The 15,174-nt window shown below is 46.4% G+C and overlaps 1 long non-coding RNA gene across 1 annotated transcript; it reads left to right on the forward strand.

Moving 5' to 3' along the window:
• Window positions 1-2,436: 2,436 nt before the first annotated feature.
• On the forward strand, window positions 2,437-3,658 carry LOC109771284 (uncharacterized). Its single transcript, XR_002234766.4, has 3 exons — window positions 2,437-2,500; window positions 3,439-3,548; window positions 3,628-3,658. It is a non-coding gene; the product is annotated as an uncharacterized lncRNA (long non-coding RNA).
• The last annotated feature ends 11,516 nt before the right edge of the window (window positions 3,659-15,174 follow it).

A 15,174-nucleotide genomic window follows, 5' to 3' on the forward strand; every position in this document is an offset into this window, starting at 1 on the left:
AACTAAAAAAGAGTCATTATATACATATGATTCTTTACGTACAATCCTTATTAGACACCACAAACACAACAAATCGACCATTAAGCGGTGGTCATTCTTTCTTCCTCGGGAAGAAAAAGGGCGATCTCGCCAGCGTCTCTCCCAAGGAGAGTTCCTTCGCCGTCGTCCTTCGGTGGCTCCCCTCCGCCGACGACCTCGGTCGTCGGTGCTAGGGGGATCGCCGGATCCACGTGTGTGTGTGTGTGTGTGTGGATAGTTTTAGGCTAAAGTAGCTTCGTTTTTAGGTTGCTCATCGTCTTGGCTTCGGCGGCGGTGATGGCGGCGCTGAATAAAGATTCTTCAAATCCTTCCCCAGCAAGTCGATCGGCCCTATGGTTGGGGGCGGTTTTGAAAACCAGCCCGTTCAAGCAAGGATGGTGTGCCGGTGGCATCCTCGTGGTGGACATGTGTCCTCAGGCTCCACCATTGCGACGACGTCTGCCCCAACATCGGCGCGAAGCTTGGGAGGTAGTGCAGGAGCGGATGTAGATTGTGGACTGCATCGACGACATCTGAAAGACGGAACGTGTGCTGGGTTCGTGGTTGATGGATGCCAATTGTGGTTTCCTCCATCGGCGTCTTAGTCGTGCCGGGGTGCTAGATCTTGAGTTTGATAGTGTGTCCGGGGTGTTGCCTAGATTTGATTCGTCCAACAACAATGACTTTAGTTTTGGTGAGCCACCTTGGAGGTCCACAAATCTGCATATCAGCGATTGAGCCGCGTCGAGCTTGGATGAGGAGGTGATATGTTGTTCTTTTCTTCAGTGGCTGCTGTGGTCGTGGTGACGGTGGCGAGCCTTCGGATCGCTTCAGGTTTTGTAGTCGTCGCTAGATGGTCTACGGATCTGCATGCAATTTTTGTTATTTCTGATATACGTTGTAATATCATGATTGATGATGAATAGGTTGGAAGTTTTCTATAAAATTACATAGTAAGATGAGATATTAACCCAATTGATGATGGAAACTAGGCAACACTGATTGAGACTAGGGGTGATAGTAGACCAACTATAAAAATATTCCAATTCATTAGTGATATGTGAATTAGATAGATAATCTATCATTCGGATTAATTTTTTCAATTTACGTAGGAAGAATAAAAGTATGTTTAGCAATGAAGGTGGACTCAACCAAGTATCACATTTATTCGTGTGAGCGAAGGTAGCTCTTATTATTAGGTATGTTGAGCATATACGTCTGACTCACAAGTCTCGCATCGCCCCTCGCGCGGGCGACATGAGAGGACCCAATTCCTAGCTGCTGGAACCACCTCCTCCCCTCCCCTCTGCCGTCGCCGATGGTCGGCACTAGGCAAAACCCGTGCGTGCAACGGCGGTGGCGCAGGTACTGCTCTTCCTCTAGCGGTCTCCGAGGGGCACAGGATACCCTGAATTGTGGGGGTGTTGCTCCTAATTCGATCAATGGGTGCGGTGGCCGGATCCCGGTGACGATGTTCGTGGTGCCGGTCAGGACCAACTACTGGAGGAGGGCGGTGCGACTGGGCGTGGTCGGTGGCGGCGGCGGCAGCCGGTGAGGCCCAGATCGTCCTCGGCTAGAGACTTATTGATTTATTAATTTGTAAGATTTTTATGAATAATTAATAAAGTGGTTGGGTGCATGGAGAGGCCAGTGTTAATCCTCCTTTTGAGAAAAAAAGAGTGCACTTTGTCAGTCCCCATCCACACATTATTGAGTTTAAAATTCTGCAACGCATATTTCAAAGTGTATAAATTCGTAAGTGTTTTTAGGGATACAGTACATTTTTAAGTGTGGTCAACATGCGCGGGATGAAAGTTTCAACCGACACGCGAGATGATTCTCGAAAAAAGAAAACCAATTGGAAAAAAAACACGCGCGAAGGAAAAAAATCGAAATAGCCCACGCGGCACGAAGCCACGATCTCAACTTCCTCTAACCACCCACTGGGCCGTCGTGAACCTTGCCACCGCCCAGCTCCAGATTAGCCTCATTCCCACTCACCTCTCGATTGGATCCTAGAGCAGTTCTCCACCCAGATCCCATCTCTCACCCGTTGTGGCAGCAACCGACAGCACTCGGCAAGTTACGGTGCTAGGTCAGTGCCTCCTTTCCTCTGTCTCCCCGGGACTTCCTTTCTCCCCTCGCCTTGATCTCTTATTTTTTTGTATTCATGCAGCAAAGTACGGCGACTGGTGGTGGCGGAAAACGGCGACTGGCCACGCATGCTGTTGTGGGAGCGGCGGCAGCACGGGCTGATGGGCGAGCGGGGGGCAGGGGGCGCAAGGCTGATGGCCGAGCGGCGGGGCGTGCTAATGGGCGGCCGGCGCTGTGGGCTGCTGTTCTGCGCTGATCGGTTCTCATTCGCATGCAGGGTAAAGGAGGCGAGAGATCCACATCTCTAGCTGAACAGCCGCTCGAGGAAATGTCTCCTCCCTACCCAGCCAGAAGTTTGATCCTTCCGATCGAAGAGGTACCGTATCAGGTATCACCATAATCAAATCCCATCCATCTGCTTTTTCTTAATTCAGACATGCTGGAGTACATATGTTTCCATTCATCTGGATTTTCTACGAATCATTGTCAAAGCAGATCCCATTCACCGGTGAGATGGCCAAATTTTGGTAGTTGAACTTACGTACCACCTCTTTGGTTCCATCGTACCAATTACTCGCCAGTAATTTTGGAGTAGGTACTTATCTGCAATCTAAGATTTCAACCCACGTTAATCTAGTCTGATTGATTCTGAATGTCAAATCCTTGCTAGCTAGGATGTCAAATATGTACGATTCACACAACTATGCTGACAAAACTACTACATAAGAATAGTAGTACTAGTTTAGCTTCGTACAACTACCTGTTCCAAGACATTCTAGTATCTTGTGGGTGTGTTATGTTTGCTGGCCCTGATGTATATCTTTGGGTCGAGAAATGTGTGTGTAGGTCAGGGGGAAAAGGCATCAATTGAGGCAATGAACTGACACATATGACCCGTGGAATGGTGTATTTCCTAATGGATTGTTCTTTTCAATTCTATATATCTACAATAAGATCTTACCATGATATTTCCTCAAAGTTGTGTCGATTTAATGGCACATATCCAGATTTTTCTTTAACTGATGGTAGATTTGCCATCTTATCTTGTTCCTGAATCATGTTGTATGTGTCGCCTTGGCATTTTAGTTCTCCATATAATGATTTATGAACACATAGGCGTTGATGTGGATTTTAGATTTACTTAGTCTTTACTTTAAGTTGATAAACCGTTCCTCTTGGTTAACTTGTAGAGTTGATTACTAAAGCAAGTTATCACAAATAGCAGTGAATTGTATTCAAAGATCTAGAAGTACTAGTCTGTATAACACTGTGCATAAAAGGTGCAAAACAATAGTCATTTTATTTTTGTTCATTTTTACTTTTCAGTTTCCATTTGCAAGACGTATGGTTGGAAAAGGATTGAAGTACTGGTGTAACACTAATAATTCTTACTAAGATGTGATTTCTATGTCAATGTGTAGATGATTCCTGAACAAGTAAGTTTGTTCCTTTTAGCTCAATTAAATGTCAGTTGCATTATATCATTTTTCATCTCTCTTATAACAAGTCTTATAGTTTCTTAGGTATTGGTAAGTCATATTGGAGACAAATTGAGTTGTGATAATGCTATGATACTAATGATGACAATGGTACCTATGGCAATGTGGGAGATTATATATATGGCGATGGGCATTACGATCAAGACGACGATAATGGTGATGAGTCTGATGATCTTCGAGTCATGCAACCAAGTGAAGTTATGAAGTTCATGGACAATTTAGCTTATGCACAATGTTTGGACCATTATATCTTAGTCATTATTTTGTTTTTCATTTGACACTTCTTAGATGCGTCGGTATGGCCAATGTAATATTGATTCACCTCATTAGACATGTTATACTTCTTGTTGTTATGCTAAATAAAATATATTTTCTTTGATCATGTGTAGTTGTGTGATTCTGAGATGTATTTGAAAGGCCAATATTTTGAAATACTATCGTCATGAATCACAATTTCTTGGTATGCAACAACCCTCGATACAAGCAATTTGTAAGGGTGACTTATTTCCTACGGTGCAACAAACATCTTGGGTACATAATATGACCACAGGAACTTCAGAACATGGGTGAATTTATACAATTGATGGTGCTAGAAAATTCTCAACTAAAGGAATTCCCGAAGGGTTCTATGCACCATCAGTAATCATATAAACTGACGGTTTGGCACTCCTCTCGGTTATAAATAACCTTGACAGTCAAGTATACCGTCGACTATTAAGAAAATTGACGGGGGGCAATAACCGTAGGAAAATAAATATCCGACGGGGAACCATCGGCTATAAGTGTCGTCGAGCTTCTGATGATCAATTTATGTCTAACGGTTAACCGTCGGTCTATTACCGTTGGAAAAGATATTATCTGACGATACCGTCGGATATATGTGTAATGGCCGACAAAGCAAGACCGACGGGAGGTAGCCGACAGTGACCCGTCGGTTATTAGGGTATCCGACGGTGAACTTATATATCCGACGGTGATTGGACCCTCGGCTATAATGGAAAATCTAGTAGTGAAAGGTATATTGGATATACATGTTATTGATGTGTACTTTACTAGTGTTTATAGCAACCCCCAGTATTTGATACTAGTTCAGTTGCTAAGATTGGTAACTCGAAACGGGAGTTGCTGAATGAACAGAGACTAGTTAAGGGTGAATTGACGATGTGTGTTGGAAGTGGTTCCAAGATTGATATGATCATCATCGCACACTCTCTATACTTTCAGGATTAGTGTTGAACCTAAATAAATGTTCTTTGGTGTTTGCGTTAAGCATGAAGATGATTTGATCGTGTTTATTGCAATACGGTTATTCATTTAAAGTCAGAGAATAATTGTTGTTCTCTTTACATGAATAAAACCTTCAATCGTCATACACCCAATGAAAATGGTTTGTTGGATCTCGATCGTAGTGATACACATATTCATAATATTGAAGCCAAAAGATGCAAAGTTAGTAATGATAGTGCAACTTATTTGTGGCACTGCCGTTTAGGTCATATTGGTGTAGAGCGCATGAAGGAACTCCATGCTGATGGGATTTTGGAATCACTTGATTTTGAATCACTTGATGCTTGCGAACCATGCCTTATGGGCAAGATGACTAAGATTCCGTTCTCCGGAACAATGAAGCGAGCAACTGAGTTATTGGAAATAATACATATTGATGTATGCAATCCGATGAGTGTTGAGTCTCGCGGCGGGTATTGTTATTTTCTCACCTTCACAGATGATTTGAGCAGATATGGGTATATCTACTTAATGAAATATAAGTCTGAAACATTTGAAAAGTTCAAAGAATTTCAGATTGATGTAGAAAATCATCGTAACAAGAAAATAAAGTTTCTATGATCTGATCGTGGAGGAGAATATTTGAGTTCGAGTTTGGTCTTCATTTGAAACAATGCGGAATAGTTTCGCAACTCACGCCACCCGGAACACCACAGCGTAATGGTGTGTCCGAACGTCATAACCGTACTTTATTGGATATAGTGCAATCTATGATGTCTCTTACCGATTTACCACTATCATTTTGGGGTTATGCATTAGAGACAGCTGCATTCACGTTAAGTAGGGCACCATCTAAATCCGTTGAGACGACACCATATGAACTGTGGTTCGGCAAGAAACCAAAGTTGTCGTTTCTTAAAGTTTGGGGTTGCGATACTTATGTGAAAAAGTTTCATCCTGATAAGCTCAAACCCAAATCGGAGAAATGTATCTTCATAGGATACCCAAAGGAGGCAGTTGGGTACACCTTCTATCACAGATCCGAAGGCAAGACATTCATTGCTAAGAATGGATCCTTTCTAGAGAAGGAGTTTCTCTCGAAAGAAGTGAGTGGGAGAAAAGTAGAACTTGATGAGGTAACTGTACCTGCTCCCTTATTGGAAAGTAGTTCATCACAGAAATCTGTTCCTGTGACTCCTACACCAATTAGTGAGGAAACTAATGATGATGATCATGTAACTTCAGATCAAGTTACTACCGAACCTCGTAGGTAAACCAGAGTGAGATCTGCACCAGAGTGGTACGGTAATCCTGTTCTGGAGGTCATGTTACTAGACCATGACGAACCTACGAACTATGAGGAAGCGATGATGAGCCCAGATTCCGCAAAATGGCTTGAGGCCATGAAATCTGAGATGGGATCCATGTATGAGAACAAAGTGTGGACTTTGGTTGACTTGCCCGATGATCGGCAAGCCATAGAAAATAAATGGATCTTCAAGAGGAAGACGGACGCTGATAGTAGTGTTACTATCTACAAAGCTAGACTTGTCGAAAAAGGTTTTGACTACGATGAGATTTTCTCACTCGTAGCGATGCTTAAGTCTGTCCGAATCATGTTAGCAAATTGCCACATTTTTTGAAATCTAGCAAATGAATGTCAAAACTACATTCCTTAATGGATGTCTTAAAGAAGAGTTGTATATGATGCAACCAGAAGGTTTTGTCGATCCTAAAGGTGCTAACAAAATGTGCAAGCTCCAGTGATCCATCCATGGACTGGTGCAAGCATCTCGGAGTTGGAATATACGATTTGATGAGTTGATCAAAGCATATAGTTTTTACAGACTTACGGTGAAGCCTGTATTTACAAGAGAGTGAGTGGGAGTACTACAGCATTTCTGATAAGTATATGTGAATGACATATTGTTGATCGGAAATAATGTAGATTTTTTTTGGAAAGCATAAAGGAGTATTTGAAAGGAGTTTTTCAAAGAAAGACCTCGGTGAAGCTACTTACATATTGGGCATCAAGATCTATAGAGATAGATCAAGACGCTTGATAAGATTTTTCAATGACTACATACCTTGACTGGATTTTGAAGTAGTTCAAAATGGAACAGTCAAAGAAGTAGTTCTTGCCTCTATTGCAAGGTATAAAGTTGAGTAAAGATTCAAAACCCGACCACGGCAGAAAATAGAAAAGAAAATGAAAGTCATTCCCTATGCCTCAGTCATAGGTTCTATAAAGTATGCTATGCTGTGTACCAGACCTATTGTGTACCTCACCATGAGTTTGGCAAGAGGGTACAATAGTGATCTAGGAGTAGATCACTGGACAACGGTCAAAATTATCCTTAGTGGAATAAGGATATATTTCTTGGTTATGGAGGTGATGAAGAGTTCGTCGTAAAGAGTTACGTCGATACAAGCTTTTACACCGATCTGGATGACTCTAAGTCTCGATCTAGATACATATTGAAAGTGGGAGCTATTAGCTAGAGTAGCTCCGTGCAGAGCATTGTAGACATAGAAATTTGCAAAATACTTACGGATCTGAATGTGACAGACTCGTTGACTAAAATTATCTCACAAGCAAAACATGATCACACCTTAGTACTCTTTTGGGTGTTAATCACATAGCGATGTGAACTAGATTATATACTCTAGTAAACCCTTTGGGTGTTGGTCACATGTCGATGTGAACTATGGGTGTTAGCCACATAAAGATGTGAACTATTGGTGTTAAATCACATGGCGATGTGAACTAGATTATTGACTCTAGTGCAAGTGGGAGACTGAAGGAAATATGCCCTAGAGGCAATAATAAAGTTATTATTTATTTCCTTATTTCATGATAAATGTTTATTATTCATGCTAGAATTGTATTAACTGGAAACTTAGTACATGTGTGAATACATAGAGAAATAGAGTGTCACTAGTATGCCTCTACTTGACTAGCTCGTTGATCAAAGATGGTTATGTTTCCTAGCCATAGTCATGAGTTGTCATTTGATTAACGAGATCACATTATTAGGAGAATGATGTGATTGACGACCCATTCCGTTAGCTTAGCACTTGATCGTTTAGTATGTTGCTATTGCTTTCTTCATGACTTATACATGTTCCTATGACTATGAGATTATGCAACTCCCGTTTACCGGAGGAACACTTTGTGTGCTACCAAACGTCACAACGTAACTGGGTGATTATAAAGGTGCTCTACAGGTGTCTCTGAAGGTACTTGTTGAGTTGGCGTATTTCGAGATTAGGATTTGTCACTCCGATTGTCGGAGAGGTATCTCTGGGCCAACTCGGTAATACACATCACTATAAGCCTTGCAAGCATTGTAACTATTGAGTTACTTACGAGATGGTGTATTACGGAACGAGTAAAGAGACTTGCCGGTAACGAGATTGAACTAGGTATTAAGATACCGACGATCGAATCTCGGGCAAGTAACATACCGATGACAAAGGGAACAACGTATGTTGTTTTGCGGTTTGACCGATAAAGATCTTCGTAGAATATGTAGGAGCCAATATGAGCATCCAGGTTCCGCTATTGGTTATTGACCGGAGACGTGTCTCGGTCATGTCTACATAGTTCTCGAACCCGTAGGGTCCGCACGCTTAACGTTCGGTAATATGAGTTTATGTGTTTTGATGTACCGAAGGTAGTTTGAGTCCCGGATGAGATCCGGGACATGACGAGGAGTCTCTAAATGGTCGAGACGTAAAGATCAATATATTGGACGACTATATTCGGACATCGGAAAGGTCCCGAGTGATTCGGGTATTTTTCGGAGTACCGGAGAGTTATGGGAATTCGCCGAGGAGTATATGGGTCTTATTGGGCTTTAGGGGAAAGAGAGAGGAGGCTGCGCCCCCCCAAGGCTTAGTCCGAATTGGACTAGGGGGAGGGGCGGTGAGGGAGTCCTGGACTAAGGGGTCCTCGGGCGTCCGGCCTGTTATCCATGGGCCGGACTGATGGGCTTCGAAGACACGAAGGCCGAAGACTGTACCGTATCCGGATTGGACTCTACTTGGCATGGAAGGCAAGCTTGGCGACCGAAGATTCCTTCTTATGTAACCGACTCCATGTAAACCCTAGATCCCCCCGGCGTCTATATAAACCGGAGGGGTTAGTCCGGAAAGGACACACATTACCATAGTCATACAGGCTAGACTTCTAGGGTTTAGCCATTACGATCTCGTGGTAGATCAACTCTTGTAATACTCATATTCATCAAGATCAATCAAGAAGGAAGTAGGGTATTACCTCCATAGAGAGGGCCCGAACCTGGGTAAACATCGTGTCCCCCGTCTCCTGTTACCATCGATCCTAGACGCACAGTTCGGGACCCCCTACCCGAGATCCGCCGGTTTTGACACTGACATTGGTGCTTTCATTGAGAGTTCCACTGTGCCGTCGACAAAAGGCTCGATTGCCCCTTCAATCGTCAATAATGACGCTGTCCAAGGAGGAACCTTCCTCCCCGGACAGAGTGTTGTATGCGGCGGCTTCGTACTGCGGGCCAACTCGCTTGGCCATCTGGAGCAGGTCGATAGCTACGCCCTGGCCATCAGGTCAGATTTGGAAGCTTGAACTACGTCACGGATATCCGTGGAGACTTGATCTTAATGGGATTCGAGCCCACGGCGATCGCTTCCCCTCGCCCCGATGAACGTGACTTAAAACTGTCATCGGATCACACCCAGGAGATGGTTCCTGCTGCCGCAACGACCTTAGAGCCAAAGCAGATCGTGCCATCCGAGGCCACAGAGTCCGTGGCGTTGGAGCTGCACACGGACTCAAGATCCCGCAATATTCGCGTCAATGGAACTCCGGACTCGTCTCCGCCTATAAGTTCCGGAGCAGGTACGCCTGCGGACACCGAGCTGGATCGGTTATCGATTTTTGAATTTAGCGCCGCGGACATCTTCCAGCATTCACCATTGGGTGACGTGCTAAACTCTTTAAAGAATTTGTCCTTGGAGAAGGACTCACATCCGAACTATGTCCGGTTCGAGCTAGAGACGGATGACGAGGAATTTTGCTTCCCACCCGCCACCCACTTCATAGCCACTGTCGATGACTTAACTGACGTGCTTGACTATGGCTCCGAAGACATCGATGGTATGGACGACGATGCCGACAAGGAGCAAGGCCAAGACTCGCCATTCACTGGACGTTGGACGGCTACCTCTTCGTACGGCGTATACATGGTTGATACACCTAAATGATCTGGCGACGATTAAGAAGAGGCAGATGCGAATAAAACCTCTGAGACGCAGTCCAAGCGCCGACGCCCCAAACGCCGTTCTAAGCCTCGTCGCTCAAAAGACGGCAACACCGGCACCGGAGAAAATAGTACTTCGGGCGACACCGAAAACAATGAAGACCCTGTTGGAGCTGCATCCGAACAGGAGGAACACGGCAACGGGCAAGATAATTCTGATGAACAGTCCATAGAAGATGACTCAGAGGACGACAATTACCGTCCACCCTCCGAGGAGGAGACAAGCCTCGGCAACGAAGACTTCATCGTGCCTGAGGATCCTCTGGAGCAGGAGCGCTTTAAGCTTCTGCTCATAGCCACTGCAAGGAGCCTGAAAAAGAAATAGCAGCAGCTTCAAGCTGAACAAGATCTGCTCGTCGACAGATGGACTGATGTCCTGACAGCCGAAGAATACGGCCTCAAGCGCCCAACCACGAGTTACCCAAAACGTAGACTGCTACCTCAGTTCGATGAGGAGGCACCAGATCCCATACCTCCCTTGCGCAATGCGGACCGACCACCACATGGTCGGGATAGTGCGGCAGACCGACCACCCCGCGGTCGAGATAAAACGGCAACTCGGGCCGAACAACAACCTGCCCCACCCCCTCGCAAACTCAGGGATAGACCAGCTCGGGACCATACATACGACCTTCGGCAGGAATTGGACAGTAGAGCAGGACACACTAGATCAATATACGGATCGCGAGGACGCTTCCCCACTCGGGATGACAGCTACCTATTCGGACATGACAAACTCAATCACACCCGGGCCGACAACCACAGACGGACTTCGTCGGAGATACGCCATGACGCGGCCCGCTATAGAGGCGCCGCACACCCTCTCTGCTTCACAGACGAGGTGCTGGATCATGAATTCCCCGAGGGGTTCAAGCCTGTCAATATTGAATCATACGACGGAACAACCGACCCCGCAGTGTGGATCGAAGATTTTATTCTTCACATCCACATGGCCCGAGGAGATGACCTCCACGCCATCAAATACCTCCCATTAAAGCTCAAAGGACCGGCTCGACACTGGCTAAATAGTCTGCCTGAGAACTCCATCGGCAGCTGGGAGGACTTGGAAGAAGCCTTCCTCGACAACTTCCAAGGTACATATGTCCGGCCGCCCGATGCCGATGACTTAAGCCACATAGTTCAACAATCTGGAGAATCAACCAGAAAATTCTGGACTAGGTTCCTAACCAAAAAGAACCAGATCGTTGACTGTCCGGATGCTGAAGCCCTAGCGGCCTTCAAACACAGCATCCGTGACAGCACTCATGACCCGCTTTTGCGCGGGTGAGGACAGCTGGCTGGCCCGAAGCAAAAACACACCCAGCGATGCAGGCCCCTCGGAGGTCAAGAACAGCACCGGCATGCTCCGGCGCAATAGACACACACGCCGAAGCAATGGCGATAACACCGACGACACAACAGTAAACGCCGGATTCAGCGGCTCCTAGTCCGGCCAACGGAAGAAGCCCTACAGGAGGAACAATGAGGGACCTTCCAGCCTGGACCGCATACTCGACCGTCCGTGCTAGATAAGTGGCACCCCAGACAAACAAGCCAATCACACCAACAGAGATTGTTGGGTCTTCAAACAGGCTGGCAAGTTAAATGCCTAGAACAAAGAAAAGGGATCACAAAGTGCGGACGAGGACGAAGAGCCCCGGCAGCCGAACACCGGGGGGGGGGGCAGAAGAAATCCCCCCCCCCCCCCCCAAGTCAAAACGGTGAACATGATATACGCCACACACATCCCCAGAAAGGAGCGCAAACGGGCCCTCAGGGACGTCTACGCGGTAGAGCCAGTCGCCCCAAAGTTCAATCCGTGGTCATCATTTCCGATCACCTTCGATCGTCGAGATCATCCAACTAGTATCCGCCACGGCAGTTCGGCCGCACTGGTCCTTGACCCAATCATCGACGGATTCCACCTAACACGAGTTCTGATCGACGGTGGTAGCAGCCTCAACCTGCTTTATCAGGACATAGTGCGGAAGGTGGGCATTAACCCCTCACGAATCAAACCAACAAAGACTACCTTTAAAGGAGTCATACCAGGCGTAGAGGCCCGCTGTACGGGCTCAATCACGCTGGAGGTTGTCTCCGATTCTCCAGACAACTTTCGAAGCGAGGAGCTAATCTTCGATATCGTCCCCTTCCGCAGCGTCTACCACGCACTGCTCGGACGAACATCGTTTTCTAGATTCAATGCAGTGCAACACTATGCTTATCTCAAGCTCAAAATTCCCGGTCAAGCGGCGTCATAACAGTCAATGGCAATACAGAACGCTCCCTCCGAACAGAGGAGCACACCGAAACCCTAGCAGCAGAGGTACAGAGTGGCCTTCTCAAACAACACCATAGTATGGCTGTCAAGCCCTCGGACATCATTAAAAGGTTCCGGACTATGCTGCAACAGGACGGCGCGGCTCGTCAAGAGCTCGATTAGCAATTCGGCCTCCGTCCCAGTCCCGATGAGGTAGTGGAATTTGTACCACGCGTGCACAATTACGCACTCAAAATTCCATAGACATCGACGGAGGCACAAGCTAATCCGGGACCTACAGTTCGGCCAGACCGATCCCGGACACCCATACTTTCACTTTTTCTTTTTGTTTTAGGTTCCTTCTTCTGCGGGCCTGATCACCAATCCTTTCGAAGGATTGCATACGACAGAGGCAAGCAGCACGGGTGAGGGAGTCCTGGACTAAGGGGTCCTCGGGCGTCCGGCCTGTTATTCATTGGGCCGGACTGATGGGCTGTGAAGATAGGAAGGCCGAAGACTATACCCATGTCCGGATTGGACTTTCCTTGGTGTGGAAGGCAAGCTAGGCGACCAGCTGTGAAGATTCCTTCTTATGTAACCGACTCCATGTAACCCTAGATCTCTCCGGTGTCTATATAAACCGGAGAGCATAGTCCGGATAGGACACATTCATTACCATATTCACATAGGCTAGACTTCTAGGGTTTAGCCATTACGATCTCGTGGTAGATCAACTCTTGTAACACTCATATTCATCAAGATCTGTCAGGACCCCGATTCCCAGTCACATTGATCTAGCCGGTAACACCTCATATCACTTTGCGACCTCACGCACGGTATTCCCAAGGGTGTCGCCTTACTATGGCCCGGGACCGTTTGCGCCTTTTGGCTCACGTATATGACAGTGTCGCTAGCATCCATATGACAGAGAACCCGGGCCGACATGACTAGTCGTGAACCCAAAGTGGCACTAACTTACGGGGACAGGCATACATGAATCAACATCAAACATGTCGGTCAACAGCGTGCGAATCCAGGCTGTAGCATTGGGCTAACAGGACTCCGGTGAGCCGGGCTGTAGTAGGCTAGGCAGGACTCCGGATGTCACCGCGTGACATTTCCCCGAAGGGACAGACACATGAACGAAGTGAATCACATGCCGGCCAGTCAAGTGTTCCGGAGCAGTAGTGCTGGGCTAGCAGGACTCCAGTGAACCGGGCTGTAGCGGACTACTATGGCTGATGGAAGCACAAGACTACATTTCCCCATAAGAGAGGCTACCAAGGATAAACAACTATGTTGCCGGATCCCACACATACCAAGCATTTCAATCATACACACAATATGCTCGATATGTGTAAATACAACATGGCATCACAACATAACTCTACGACTCAAGTATTACAATCATGGTCTCATGACCCAACATACAGAGCATACAAGCATCGAACGGAAGCATAAACATGTCTGAGTACAGACAACTACAAATGAAAAAGGCTGGGAAGCCTCACTATCTACAAGACCCTCCCAAGGGTACAAGACCGTAGCTGAGGTAACAAGCTAAACGTCGAAGTCCACACGGAACTACTAGCGAGACTGACGTCTCTCTGCAAAACATAAAATAGGCAAACGTGAGTACAAATGTACCCAGCAAGACTTACATCAGAACTAGCTACATATGCATCAGTATCAACAAAGGGGGTGGTGGAGTTTGACTGCAGCAAGCTAGCTTTGACTCAGTGGCTAATCTGAACTACGACCGCAAGCAACTCTTTTGAGGTGGCGCACACGAGTCCACATATTCACCATATCAATACACCACTATGGATCCGCTCTCGTCTCCCCACGAGAACGCCATCCATAACACTCACGCTTATCTTGCGAGTTTTAGAGTATCCACTTTCACTTGTCTATGAACTGTACAGGCAACCCATAAGTCCTTTACCGCGGACGCGGCTATTCGAATAGATGATGTTAACCCTGCAGGGGGTACTTCTTCACAAACGCTCTCGCCACTTACCACCATGTACACGTTGTGTATCTCGGCAACCTTCAAGTGGAAGCCTGGCGAGGGAGTCGGCCATGACCTGACTAACCACGCAAGTCTCTAGTCCAGGTTTATCGCCTATTCGGGTTCCATCCGCAAGGAGATCCGGCTGGGGTGCCGCTCACGGCCCCAAACGATGTGTACAGGGTTCCCAAGCCCACCAAACGGGCGATGCTTGGTATACTCGGCCACGGTGCCTAGTCTGTCCCAAGCCCACCTGTACCGGGTGCCACTTGGTAGACTACTAACACTACCTACAAACACCAGAAACTAGTTGCAACTCTTGGACAGAGATCAGGTTGATTAATAAGTCGAGAGGGGCACTTAAGCATTCCAATGCGTGGTAGTAACTGTTCATGGATCACAAACACAGAACTCAGTTCCTGAGGACGGTTTCAATGAGACAACCCACCATGTACTCCTACATGGCCTCTCACCGCTACCTTTACCAAATCGTGTTCACACACTTAGCTCTCAATAGTAGGACATGTTCACAACTTTCCAATTCATCCCCGATGAATCAGACCTGACACAACTCTAAGCAATAGCAGGCATGACAAACAAGCATAAATGAGTAGGCACATCAGGGCTCAAACAACTCCTACTCATGCTAGTGGGTTTCATCTATTTACTATGGCAACGACAGGTCATGCAGAAGAAAGGGGTTAAACTACCGCAACATGTAACAGTTGAATCGCTGTTGTCCTAATGCAGTAAAAGAGAGCA

Source organism: Aegilops tauschii, chromosome 3, assembly GCF_002575655.3.
Source record: "Aegilops tauschii subsp. strangulata cultivar AL8/78 chromosome 3, Aet v6.0, whole genome shotgun sequence".
Taxonomy (NCBI): Eukaryota; Viridiplantae; Streptophyta; class Magnoliopsida; order Poales; family Poaceae; genus Aegilops; species Aegilops tauschii.